Below are 13,109 nucleotides of genomic sequence, written 5' to 3' on the forward strand. Positions count from 1 at the left end.
GGTTCAGGGGGCCGAAACTTCTGAGTGGGCCTCTAACCAGGTAACCCTGATTCCAACTATAGCGGCGCACCCAGATAGTTGATGTAGGAAAACCTCAGCAGATGACCGCGCTGTTACTAAAAATAATCTCTATACAAAGACCAGCACTGATATTACCGCCATATGGTGACATATATTGATAGATGCCAGTCCTGCAGAACATATAAGAGATCACAGCTCAGTTATATATAGTACCTTACAGCTGACGTTCTTTCTGATTAAATTGTTCACTTTTCCCGTCTTTTCCATCTGGCCCAGACCGACACGACAACTTCTCCAGCCAGGACTCAGAGTCTCAGGTATGCAGAGATCACAACAAAGACACATTTGACTCCTTACATTTCAGGCACTGACCACATCTATCCCCAACCTGCACAAACTTCTCATCCTGCTGATACCCCAATACTGAGCCTCTGCTGCAAAATGTGTCCCTATTACTGCACCTACTGTGTGCCCTCTAGATGGTAAAACAAACCTCTAAATAAAGTAATGCCGTGTGCAAGTGTCCTAGAAAACAGTGCCCACATTGTGCCCCCTAGAAAGTAATAGTGCCCCTTCGACAGTCACGATAACCTGAGTTCCCCTATAACAATAAGTGCCCACCTAAGATTTAATAATGTCCTGAGTCTCCCCCCATGTAGAGCTCCGCTCTAACCAGTATGATGTTCTCCTATTCACTATATAATTCCCCCTCACTGTATAGTACCCCCACACAGTATACTGACCCCTTAGTAGCCCCCAAACTGATGGCTCCAACACTGTATGATGGCCTCCACACCATACAAAGATCCCACATTATCTCCCACACTGTATGATGGCCCCCACACTGTTCAAAGAACCCACATTATCTCCCACACTGTATAAATAGAGTACATATAGTATAATGCACCAGATAGTCCTCAATATAGTATAATGCACTCCCCATAGTCCTTCGTATAGTATAATGCGCCCCCATAGGCAGAGTCTGTAGTATAATGTGCCCCCCCTCCTCATAGGCAGAGTCTGTGATATAATGCCCCCCCCATCTCATAGGCAGCGTCTGTAGTATAATGCCCCACCTATAGGCAGAGTCTGTAGTATAATGCTCCCCCTCTAATAGGCAGAGTCTGTAGTATAATGCTCCCCCTCTAATAGGCAGAGTCTGTAGTACAATGTCCCCCCATAGGCAGAGTCTGTAGTCTACTGCTCTCCCCTGCTCATAAACAGAGTCTGTAGTATAATGCCCCCCATAGGCAGAGTCTGTAGTAGAATGCCCCCCCATAGACAGAGGCTTTAGTATAATGCTCCCCCCTCCCCATAGACAGTCTGTAGTATAATGCCCCCCCTCCCCATAGGCAGAGTCTTTAGTATAATGCCCCCCCTCTCTGTGGGCAGAGTCTTTAGGATAATGCTCCCCCATAGGCAGAGTCTGTAGTATAATGCACCTCCCCCTTCCCATAGGCAGAGTCTGTAATATAATGCCGCCCCCCACCCGGCAAAAAATAAATAAACAGTACTCATCTCTCCTCCTGGTTCCCTCGCTGCTCAGAGCACCCAGCACGCACACATCTTCAGCACAGCGGGCTGGGCGCCAAGTGATGATGTCAGAGACGTCAGTCACAGAAGGAACTAATGGGAGAGAGATCCGCGCTCCCTCTCTCATCAGTAAACTTGCGGCGGTGGCGGGCAGTGGGGCCCGATGCTGGCACCAGGGGCATGCTAGATACAGTTACACTGTCGTAGCCCTGGATGGGCCCCCTAAGAGCGAGGGGCCCGGGGCCACCGCCCCCTTTTCCCCCCTGGTAGCTTGATACTGTGGCAGAGGGAAGAATGAAGTGCTCTAAAATTTCCTGGTAGACGGCTGCGCTGACTTTTGTGTTGAAAAAACACAGTGGACCTACACCAGCAGATGACACGGCTCCCCAAACCATCACTGATTGTGGAAACTTCACACTAGACCTCAAGCAGCTTGGATTGTGGCCTCTCCACTCTTCTTCCAGACTCTGGGACCTTGATTTCAAATGAAAATTGGAACTCTGGACATCTGTCAAGCCAGCAGTCTTCATCATGATTGTCATGATTGTGGAGCCTACTAAAACAGACTAAGGGACCTTTGTAAATGCTTAGGAAGTCTTTGCAGGTGTTTTTTGTTAATTATTTTAATTTACTGAGTTAATGACTTTTGTGTTTTCATTGGCTATAAGCCATAATCATCAACATTAACAGAAATAAACACTTGAAATAGATCACTGTGTTTGTAATGACTCTATATAATATATGAGATTCACTTTTTGCATTGAAGAACTGAAATAAATTAACTTTTTGATGATATTCTAATTTTGTGAGATGCACCTATATGTTATGGCCTTGTAAATTAGAGTGTCTATCTTCATGGGGTGCACTTAAATAGTGCTGGGCAGCCCGTGTTCTTGCCTCAGCAGCGAATTTAGCTATCCAGGGAATCTAGTCACTTTATGTGTATATCAGTTCTGACATTATGTTGCTTGCATTTGAATCCTGTCTCTTTTTTATTGTTTGATAACTGCACTGTCTGCTAGTGATTTAATGTATTTGCTCTAGTTTCAATTTGCAATGCATTATGGGAAAGTTCCAAGAGCATTGTGAGACAGTTCTTGTTGCATTGTGGTCCTGTTCTTGTCACAGTTTGGGCAGCGACCATTATTTCCTCTTCTCTTCTGATGGAGAAGTTCCCTTATCACTCATCTTGTAAAGTGGCACAGAGCGGTAGTCGTGACTGAACGTCGGTCTGATTTCGCTCTGGCACTTTACAGACAATGGGTGTCCCAGTCCCAGTGTGCTCTAGGGTGTGGGGTGCAGCACACTCTCTTGTAGGCCGCAGGCCTCCACTGCCTTCAGGCTTCTGTCCTCAGAAGCCGCCGCACACAATTTAGGGGACACGAAGTTCTTTGTAACAGTCAAACATATACTTGACAGTTCAAGTTCATCAGGTGGGTACAGATGGGATAAGGCACAGCAATTCACATTATCCTCCTTCTTAGCATAACTCCTCTTCAGCCCTGTTGCTAGCTCATCCTGTATTTCTCGTCCACCTCTGCAGTGCACCCGGGACTGGCCTTCAACTTCCATCTATGCAGGTCCCTGTCCATCTTCCTTTGTACTTCAGAGCACACAAAGTGTCCGGCAGCTCCTATGCCAGACCTTAGGCTCTGGACGTGACTGGAGCGACTGCTCTGGATCCCAGTAATGCCTCCCACTGCCTGGAACATTGAGTACTATATACAGTGGGTACGGAAAGCATTCAGACCCCTTTACATCTTTCACTCTTTGTTTCATTGCAGCCATTTGGTAAATTCTAAAAAGTTCATTTTTTTTTCTCATTAAAGTACACTGTGCACCCCATCTTGACTGAAAAAAAACAGAAATGTAGAAATTTTTGCAAATTTATTAAAAAAGGAAAACTGAAATATCACATGGTCATAAGTATTCAGACCCTTTGCTCATATTTAAGTCACATGCTGTCCATTTCCTTGTGATCCTCTTTGAGATGGTTCTACTCTTTCATTGGAGTCCAGCTGTGTTTAATTAAACTGATAGGACTTGATTTGGAAAGGCACACACCTGTCTATATAAGACCTCACAGCTCACAGTGCATGTCAGACCAAATGAGAATCATGAGCTCAAAGGAACTGCCTGTTACGATGTTAGTAGATACCCTGAAGTCCAATGGCGTGGGCCAAAAGCAGAGACTGAGACAAGAGTAGTGTGAAAGTCTATTTTAAACTCAAGTGCAAAAGATCACAGCAAACAGTTTATGAAGGTAAGTTCATTCCAAACAATACTTCTTAGAACCTAATCTGTAAGGCACGGCCTTCATTACTATTAGGGTATGTAAACGTTAACGATAGTCCAAGTTTACTTAGGTACAGTAATATGCAAACAGAAATAAGGATAGTAAGCAGACGTAGGTGTTCCTCAGTTGATTGTGGACTCACGTAGTGCAGAAGAGAAGACAAACTGGAATATGGATCTGGATATTGAAGAATGCAGGAGGTGCAGCGGAGGAAACAGCGATGTCTTAAGCAGAGCTGGAGCCGGGTATTTAAACACAGAGCAAGATGGTGACTATACCAGAGGTGTAGAGATCCAGGAGAAGTTTTCTTCAGGAAGACAAAAGTTCAGAGATCCCAGCGTGAGTGAACAACAGCCAGTGGTTCCTTTCAGCAGAAGTCCCCTTAGCAGAGGATTCAGGCAGCAATCCTTTCAGCGGATGACTAGGAGTAAACACAAGGTCAGCAAGACTCTATTCAGAGGGCTAGCACAGGTGAGTAGAAAGCTAAAAGCACACAATACTCAGGCAAGGCATGATTGCAACACATGCAGTTTAAGTAGGTCCACAGGCAGGAAACACATGACCCGAGTGAGGCAATGGAAGCCATCTTGGCTAAGGGAAAAACTACTGGCAAAGTAAAATTAAACCTGGCATCCTGACACTGCCCAAGGAGCTTAGAGACAGAATTGTGGCAAGGCACAGATCTGGCCAAGTTTACAAAAGAATTTCTGCATTAGTCAAGGGTCCTAAGAACACAGTGGCCTTCATAATCCTTAAGTGGAAGAAGTTTGGGACCACCAGAAGTCTTCCTAGACCTGGCCGTCCAGCTAAACTGAGCAATCGTGGGAGAAGAGCCTTGGTGAGAGAGGTAAAGATGAACCCCAAGATCACTGTGGCTCAGCTCCAAAGATGCAGTAGGGAGATGGGAGAAAGTTGCATAAAGTCAACTATCACTGCAGCCCTCCACAAGTCGAGCCTTTATGGCAGAGTGGCCCAACGGAAGCCTCTCCTCAGTGCAAGACATATGAAAGCCTGCACAGAGTTTGCTTAAAAACACATGAAGGACTCCCAGTCTATGAGAAATAAGATTCTTTGGTCTGATGAGACTAAGATAGAACTTTTTGGTGATAATTCTAAGGGGTATGTGTGGAAAAAACCAGGCTCTGCTCATCACCTGCCCAATACAATCCCAACAGTGAAACATGGTGGTGGCAGCATCATGGGGGTGTTTTTCAGCTGCAGGGACAGGACGACTGGTTGGAATTGAAAGAAACATGAATGCGGCCAAGTACACAGATATCCTGGATGAAAACCTCTTCCAGAGTGCTCTGGACCTCAGACTTGGCCGAAGGTTCACCTTCCAACAAGACAATGACCCTAAGCACACAGTTAAAATAACAAAGGAGTGGCTTCAGAACAACTCTGTGACCATTCTAGACTGGCCCAGCCAGAGCCCTGACCTAAACCCAATTGAACATCTCTGGAGAGACCTGAAAATGGCTGTCCACCAACGTTCACCATCCAACCTGACAGAACTGGAGAGGATCTGCAAGGAAGAATGGCAGAGGAACCCCAAATCCAGGTGTGAAAAACTTGTTGCATCATTCCCAAGAAGACTCATGGATGCACTAGCTCAAAAGGGGGCTTCTACTCAATACTGGTCATTTGGTCTGACATGCACTGTGAGCTGTGAGGTCTTATATAGACAGGTGTGTGCCTTTCCAAATCAAGTCCTATCAGTTTAATTAAACACAGCTGGACTCCAATGAAAGAGTAGAACCATCTCAAGGAGGATCACAAGGAAATGGACAGCATGTGACTTAAATATGAGCAAAGGGTCTGAATACTTATGACCATGTGATATTTCAGTTTTCCTTTTTTAATAAATTTGCAAAAATTTCTACATTTCTGTTTTTTTCAGTCAAGATGGGGTGCAGAGTGTACTTTAATGAGAAAAAAAATGAACTTTTTAGAATTTACCAAATGGCTGCAATGAAACAAAGAGTGAAAAATTTAAAGGGGTCTGAATGCTTTCCGTACCCACTGTACTTCAATAAAACTCACCCTATAGATACCCTAGCCTGAACCTGCATGTCAACGGAGATGGGCATCCTACATATAGATGACAATGGCACCCTTGCTGAACGGCAGCTGCCCCTAGACCCTAAAAGTCCCTTATTCGTATTTACATAGACCAAAGATCTGACAGTCTACCAGAAACTGGTACAGATATCACATCAAACAATCAATCCTCAGTGTGTACTAAATGATTAAAGTGACAACAGTGAATAAAGTGACAATGTGCAAATTTATAAAAACACCCAAGAACGTTCCTAATATCTTTGGACCTCCAAGCCAAAGGATACATTCGGGCATCCAAACAAAGGCTACAATCAGCCCTGTTCAACACCCTAGATGCTGATTACCTGCCTTATAGTGGAGGGTGACACCCTAGTTAATGTTGACACTGTGGCGCCCCCGCTCCACGGCGGCTATCCCTGGATAACCCTAGCCAGCCCTGGAATTAATCACCCATAGAGGTATCAATGACATAAATGATCACAAGACTAAACAATAAAAGGAACTTATCTTGATAAAGTGCAATACTGATGCGGATCATCTTTATGCCGCATGTCCCGATTTTAAAGAGATTTAATAAAATTTGTATTTTAGGGTTTATGTTATACTTATGTCTTATGGTATCCTAAGCTTATCTTATGCTATACTCACATTATGCATTAACACTTCACATGCTGTTACATCACCATTATACATTACATAAGACACATATCACTTTTAGATATAAAACCGCAAGACAGTATTCACATGACGCGTTTGTTGTCTTCAGGGGCAGGAACAGGGTAAGACAGTCCACATTCCTACAGTTTTGTATCTTGGGCTCTGTGCACACAGCCTGCTCCAAGCTTAGCCGGTAAGAGCCCTATCTATGTGGTACAATACTGGGGTTCATCGTATGTTTTCCGCATCTACTGTATGGAGGTTTCTCTATTATCAATAAAGAGAAGGTTTTTCGCAGCCTTATTCTTAAGAAGACAGGGGGTTTAGCTCCATGTCACACTACACACCGTGGTAAGGTGTATGAGGGGAGCATAGCCCGCCTAATCTAATAGTATGGGCGTCACTAATAGGCTGTAAACCAGACACTGTGCGTGACCAGCGCCAAAATATCTACCAGTACCTCATATGTAGATTTTGCACGTTATTTTTATTCAGGGTTCAGACAAGCCCATCAATGCTGGATTTGTAAACTAGGGGGTCTGTCCTCATGGGGTGCACTTAGATAGTGCTTTGCAGCCTGCCTAATCTAACAGTATGAGGGTCACTAATAGGCTGTAAGCCCTATATTGAGCACTATCTGTGTTAGGCGTCAGGTGTTTTCTGGATCCGAAATGGGTTCAGAATCATCAGTGGATTCTGTGGTCTCCCATTCCTGTCCAGATGCTTCTCAGCATCGTCATCGGTCCCAACGCCTAGCTGGTGCACGAGATGTACAAGCTGTCTCTCGGGTCTTTGTTCCTAGCAACATGAAGGATAGGTTGCGGAGGGAAACAGGGCTGTTACAGCCTAAGTCCAGGATACACTGCACTGAGCATGCCCGTGACATGGCGGACCGTGATTGGTGGTTTGGGAGTCAGCTGATCCGGTGACCTGGCACCGCCTGATTGGTCGCGGGTGACGTCACCAATAATGTGACGATGGGCAGGGCTTAATATTTAAATAGCACGCCCACAAACATGGCGGCGCGCTCTGATCATTGAGCTGAGTTGGTGTTATTGTGTGGACGCTTGGTCGTTTCGGCTCCACGTGTACTTTTGCTGTTATAGCTTCTGACAGGCAGGTTTAGCAGGGGATAGACAGCCTTAGATGGAGGGAGGCAGGTAGCTTCGTCTGACACTCTGGCTCCAACAAGGGGGTCGCTATACACCCCGAGCAGACTGCGGACTCCGTATTCCCGGCACCGCCTGTTAGCCACGTGGAGAGATACTCCTCAGTCCGGTAGCAAGCCGGCTGGGAGCACGTATAAGCCGGCGTGAATCACACACGCATCCGAGCGCCTGCTGCGTAGCCTCTGTGCAGTTAACAGGGCTACGGCTCCATTATTTGTCGCACATCTCTCGTGCAGTTAACGGAGATAGTGCGAATCCCTATTCCCGTTCTGGTGTGCAGTAACACGGGGGGGATTGTTATTTCAGTTGGTTGTTTTACCTTCTTACCCGGAAGGTGTTCGTCCGCAGTCCTCCAGGCTGCATCACGGACCCCGGGTTCGTTTGCTTTCCATTATTTAATAAAGTTGTTTGCAACCATTCCCCTAACAATCTGTGTGTGACCAGTGACCTATACAAGCCATTTTTTGTGTGCAGTTTTAATACCAAGCAATGACCCCCTCCAAGAATTGGTAGGTTATGAGTTGGTTGTCTCATCAGTATTTTGCACCTGTGCTGCCCCTGCCTTTATTATATGGTTTGCTTCATCCTGATTAGTGCATTAGTTTTGAGACCTGGGCTGGAGAATAAATACTGTTCCTCTTTTTTGCTGTGTTAATAATTTTTTTCAGTTTTAATTCAACTACTCTAGCATCAAGCTCCTAATTTGCTTTGTCTAAAGGAAGTTAGATGGCAATGTTTTATTGTGTGAGGTATGGAACTCTCTACCACATGACCTTGTAATACTTAATTCTCTAAAAAAAAGTTCAAGGGGGTCCTGTGTGACTTTCTTGAATAACATTACAGGTTATTCATACTAGATTTTGTTATGGGACGTTGATCCAAGCAACTAGTCTGATTGCCATATGTGGAGTCGGGAAGGAATTTTTCCCCTAATTTTGGGCAAGCAGCATCTGCCTCATGGGTTTTTTTGACCTCCTCTGGATCAACACATAAGCTTTTCACAGGTCTCTATATATAGTGTGATGGCTCCCACAGCTCTTTATATACAGTACTAGATGGTGGCCCGATTCTAACGCATCGGGTATTCTAGAATCTGTATGCGGCCGACCAGGCGCAATCAACAGAGTGGTGTTTAAATGTGGCGCCAAAATCGCTGACTGGTCGCGGCCGCCGGCCACGACCAATCAGCAGAGCGGTGTTTAAATTTGGCGCCAGTATCGCTGATCGGTCGCGGCGCCAATATCGCTGATTCCGACCAATCAGCGAATCGTATTACTGAGGACCGGGCAGCGACGCTACCTGTGCGGGTACTTCCGCTGCAAGGAACCGGGAGATGGCCGGCTGCTCACAGTCGAAGTATCCCGACTGGCGGCGCTGCTCCCCGGTCCTCGCTTCACACTTGCCGTTGATCTCCCGACGGTAGCCGCATGGAGGTCAGCGGCACCGCCGGTCGCGGTACTTCTGCTGCGAGCAGCCGGGAGATGAGCGGCTAGCGCCGGTCATCTCCCGGCTGCATCGCCGCTGACCTCCGTGCGGCAGATGAGCTGCTAACGGCCGCCATCTTTTTCTGAAATCCCGCGTCGCTGATTGGCCGCGGCTGGACCAATCAGCGACGCAGGATTTCCTGGACAGAAGGACAGACAGACAGACGGGATAAGACGATTATATACAGTACAGACCAAAAGTTTGGACACACCTTCTCATTTCAAGATTTTTCTGTATTTTCATGACTATGAAAATTGTACATTCACACTGAAGGCATCAAAACTATGAATTAACACATGTGGAATTATATACTTAACAAAAAAGTGTGAAACAACTGAAAATATGTCTTATATTCTAGGTTCTTCAAAGTAGCCACCTTTTGCTTTGATGACTGCTTTGCACACTCTTGGCATTCTCTTGATGAGCTTCAAGAGGTAGTCAATGGAAATGGTCTTCCAACAATCTTGAAGGAGTTCCCAGAGATGCTTAGCACTTGTTGGCCCCTTTGCCTTCACTCTGCGGTCCAGCTCACCCCAAATCATCTCGATTGGGTTCAGGTCTGGTGACTGTGGAGGCCAGGTCATCTGGCGTAGCACCCCATCATTCTCCTTCTTGGTCAAATAGCCCTTACACAGCCTGGAGGTGTGTTTGGGGTCATTGTCCTGTTGAAAAATAAATGATGGTCCAACTGAACGCAAACCGGATGGAATAGCATGCCGCTGCAAGATGCTGTTGTAGCCATGCTGGTTCAGTATGCCTTCAATTTTGAATAAATCCCCAACAGTGTCACCAGCAAAGCACCCCCACACCATCACACCTCCTCCTCCATGCTTCTCGGTGGGAACCAGACATGTAGAGTCCATCCGTTCACCTTTTCTGCATCGCACAAAGACACGGTGGTTGGAACCAAAGATCTCAAATTTAGACTCATCAGACCAAAGCACAGATTTCCACTGGTCTAATGTCCATTCCTTGTGTTCTTTAGCCCAAATAAGTCTCTTCTGCTTGTTGCCTGTCCTTAGCAGTGGTTTCCTAGCAGCTATTTTACCATGAAGGCCTGCTGCACAAAGTCTCCTCTTAACAGTTGTTGAAGAGATGTGTCTGCTGCTAGAACTCTGTGTGGCATTGACCTGGTCTCTAATCTGAGCTGCTGTTAACCTGCGATTTCTGAGGCTGGTGACTCGGATAAACTTATCCTCAGAAGCAGAGGTGACTCTTGGTCTTCCTTTCCTGGGGCAGTCCTCATGTGAGCCAGTTTCTTGCAGCGCTTGATGGTTTTTGCATCTGCACTTGGGGACACTTTCAAAGTTTTACCAATTTTTTGCATTGACTGACCTTCATTTCTTAAAGTAATGATGGCCACTCATTTTTCTTTACTTCGCTGCTTTTTTCTTGCCATAATACAAATTCTAACAGTCTATTTAGTAGGACTATCAGCTGTGTATCCACCAGACTTCTGCACAACACAGCTGATGATCCGAACCCCATTTATAAGGCAAGAACTCCCACTTATTAAACCTGACAGGGCACACCTGTGAAGTGAAAACCATTTCCGGTGACTACCTCTTGAAGCTCATCAAGAGAATGCCAAGAGTGTGCAAAGCAGTCATCAAAGCAAAAGGTGGCTACTTTGAAGAACCTAGAATATAAGACATATTTTCAGTTGTTTCACACTTTTTTGTTAAGTATATAATTCCACATGTGTTAATTCATAGTTTTGATGCCTTCAGTGTGAATGTACAATTTTCATAGTCATGAAAATACAGAAAAATCTTTAAATGAGAAGGTGTGTCCAAACTTTTGGTCTGTACTGTATATTAGATGATGACCCCACAGACCCTTTACACAGCATTATGTTTCCACAGCTCCTTGTATACAGTATGATTCCCTCATTGTTCCCTAAATACAGTATGATGTGCTCACAGCTCCATATACACCGTATGATGTCCCCACACATGCAGATACACAATATGATACCTATACACAATATGATGCCCCTACATCTCCCTATACACAATATGATGCCCCTACATCTCCCTCCATCTGAACAAGTCTCTCCAGCTTCAGAAAGATTATGGACGCATCACATTTTTTTTTACGGACAGGGAAAAAAGTGCCCTATTTTTATGGACTGTCCAAGAATTTCTGGACAGTTGGCAACCCTGCTATTAGTTCCACTGGGGTGGCAGCCTAGGTGGATGCTGGAAGCACAACCGTCTCTCCCTAAGATTCGGAGAGGGAAGGCCACCGATTCCTGACCCTTGCTGTGGCCTTTTCGTTGAGAGGGATGGTTTATTGAGGGCCCATATATACACACAGTCATGGCCGGAAGTGTTTAGCAACCTTGAGATTGTTCCAGAAAGTGAAGTATTTCTCCCAGAAAATTATTACAATTATACATGTTTTGTTATACATTTGTTATAATATTTATTTCCTTTGTGTGTATTGAAACAGCACAAAAAAATGGGAAAAAAAGGCAAATTGGACATAATTTCACACAAAACTCCAAAAATGGGCCGGACAAAATTGTTGGCACTTTTCCAAAATTGTGGAAAAACAACTTTGCTTCAAGCATGTGATGCTCATTAAAACTCACCTGTGGCAAGTAACAGTCATGGGTAATATGAAAGTCATACCTGAGACCAGATAAAAAGTGGAGAAGATAGATAGATATGAGATTGATAGATAGATAGATATGAGATGGATATGTGGCACCCCAGGGTCTGGTTACCACTGTAATAGAAATATTATGTCTGAGAGCAAGTGGGAGGTTTCCTGGTTCGGAGCCCTTAAACATGCAACACCTCCTGTCCCAGACCAGATAGGGGAGGAACCTGCCCTATATAAACTGGATCTGGGGCGGGGTTAGTGAAGTCAGAGCCTGGAGTTAGTTCCAGACACAGGGAAAGTAACAGCGAGGAGCTCTGTAGGAGCAGGAGCTGAAGACCAGGGACTTGAGCTAAGCGGAGTTCGTCCTGGCAGAAGACTCTGAGAACCGGACACAGGAGTCCGAGGTTGCGGGGACTTATATATACCCAGCAGCAGAAACCCGCCGGCAGGGGATTTCAAGTCCTCTGGCCATAGAAGCCCGGAGGCTCAGTCACGAGCAAGGGACCAGCACTGCAATCGAGGAGCGGGGGCTATCAGAAGGCCCCAAGTCACCAGCCATACAGGTGAGCACCACACGGAACACTCAGGGACGTGGGCTACTTCCACTCGCTTACAGCAAGGTAGCCAGGAAGAGTGCAGATAGTCAGGGAGGCCTACAACTCCACCTGGCCAGGGGAACTCCAGTTTGCTCACAGACTGACCAGGCCTCTTATGCTAGCCAGTACTCCCGGGAGGGTCTGCCTTATCACCATCAGTAAAGACCCTGAACTGCACTGCAAAGCCTCTGAGTCGTTCCTGCTGCGCTCGTGCACCATCACTCCTATCATCCACACTCACTAGCCTGAGGCTATACTCCTCCCGTGGGGAGTTATACTACACTCTGCTGCCCTCACAACATCAGCCTCAGAGGTCTGCTCAGCAGCGGCGGTTCTTATTGACCGCAATCCACGGGTGGCGTAGTCGGACATTGCATTATACTGATACAGAGACTGCCACAATATTGGTCTGGCCACCCTGAGCCACGGGACCGGGTCGCCACTACTACTCCCAGCATTGCCCTGAAGTCCGGTCCCGGGTGCCCCATGGCCCAGGGGGCGCGTCATATAGATAATAGATAGATGATAGATAGTCCTATGATATGAGATAGAGGTCGTTATAGACAGGTTTATACACTCTCTCCCGAAGTCGGTAAAATCCTGGGTTGCCCAGGGAGATCCCTATAATGCTGATGACTTGGTGGGGTTGGTGGAAAGATACCAGGCGGTTGAGAGTCCGTT

Source organism: Phyllobates terribilis, unplaced genomic scaffold (assembly GCF_046119375.1).
Source record: "Phyllobates terribilis strain yellow unplaced genomic scaffold, ASM4611937v1 Scaffold_343__1_contigs__length_2019054, whole genome shotgun sequence".
In the NCBI taxonomy this organism is placed as follows: Eukaryota; Metazoa; Chordata; class Amphibia; order Anura; family Dendrobatidae; genus Phyllobates; species Phyllobates terribilis.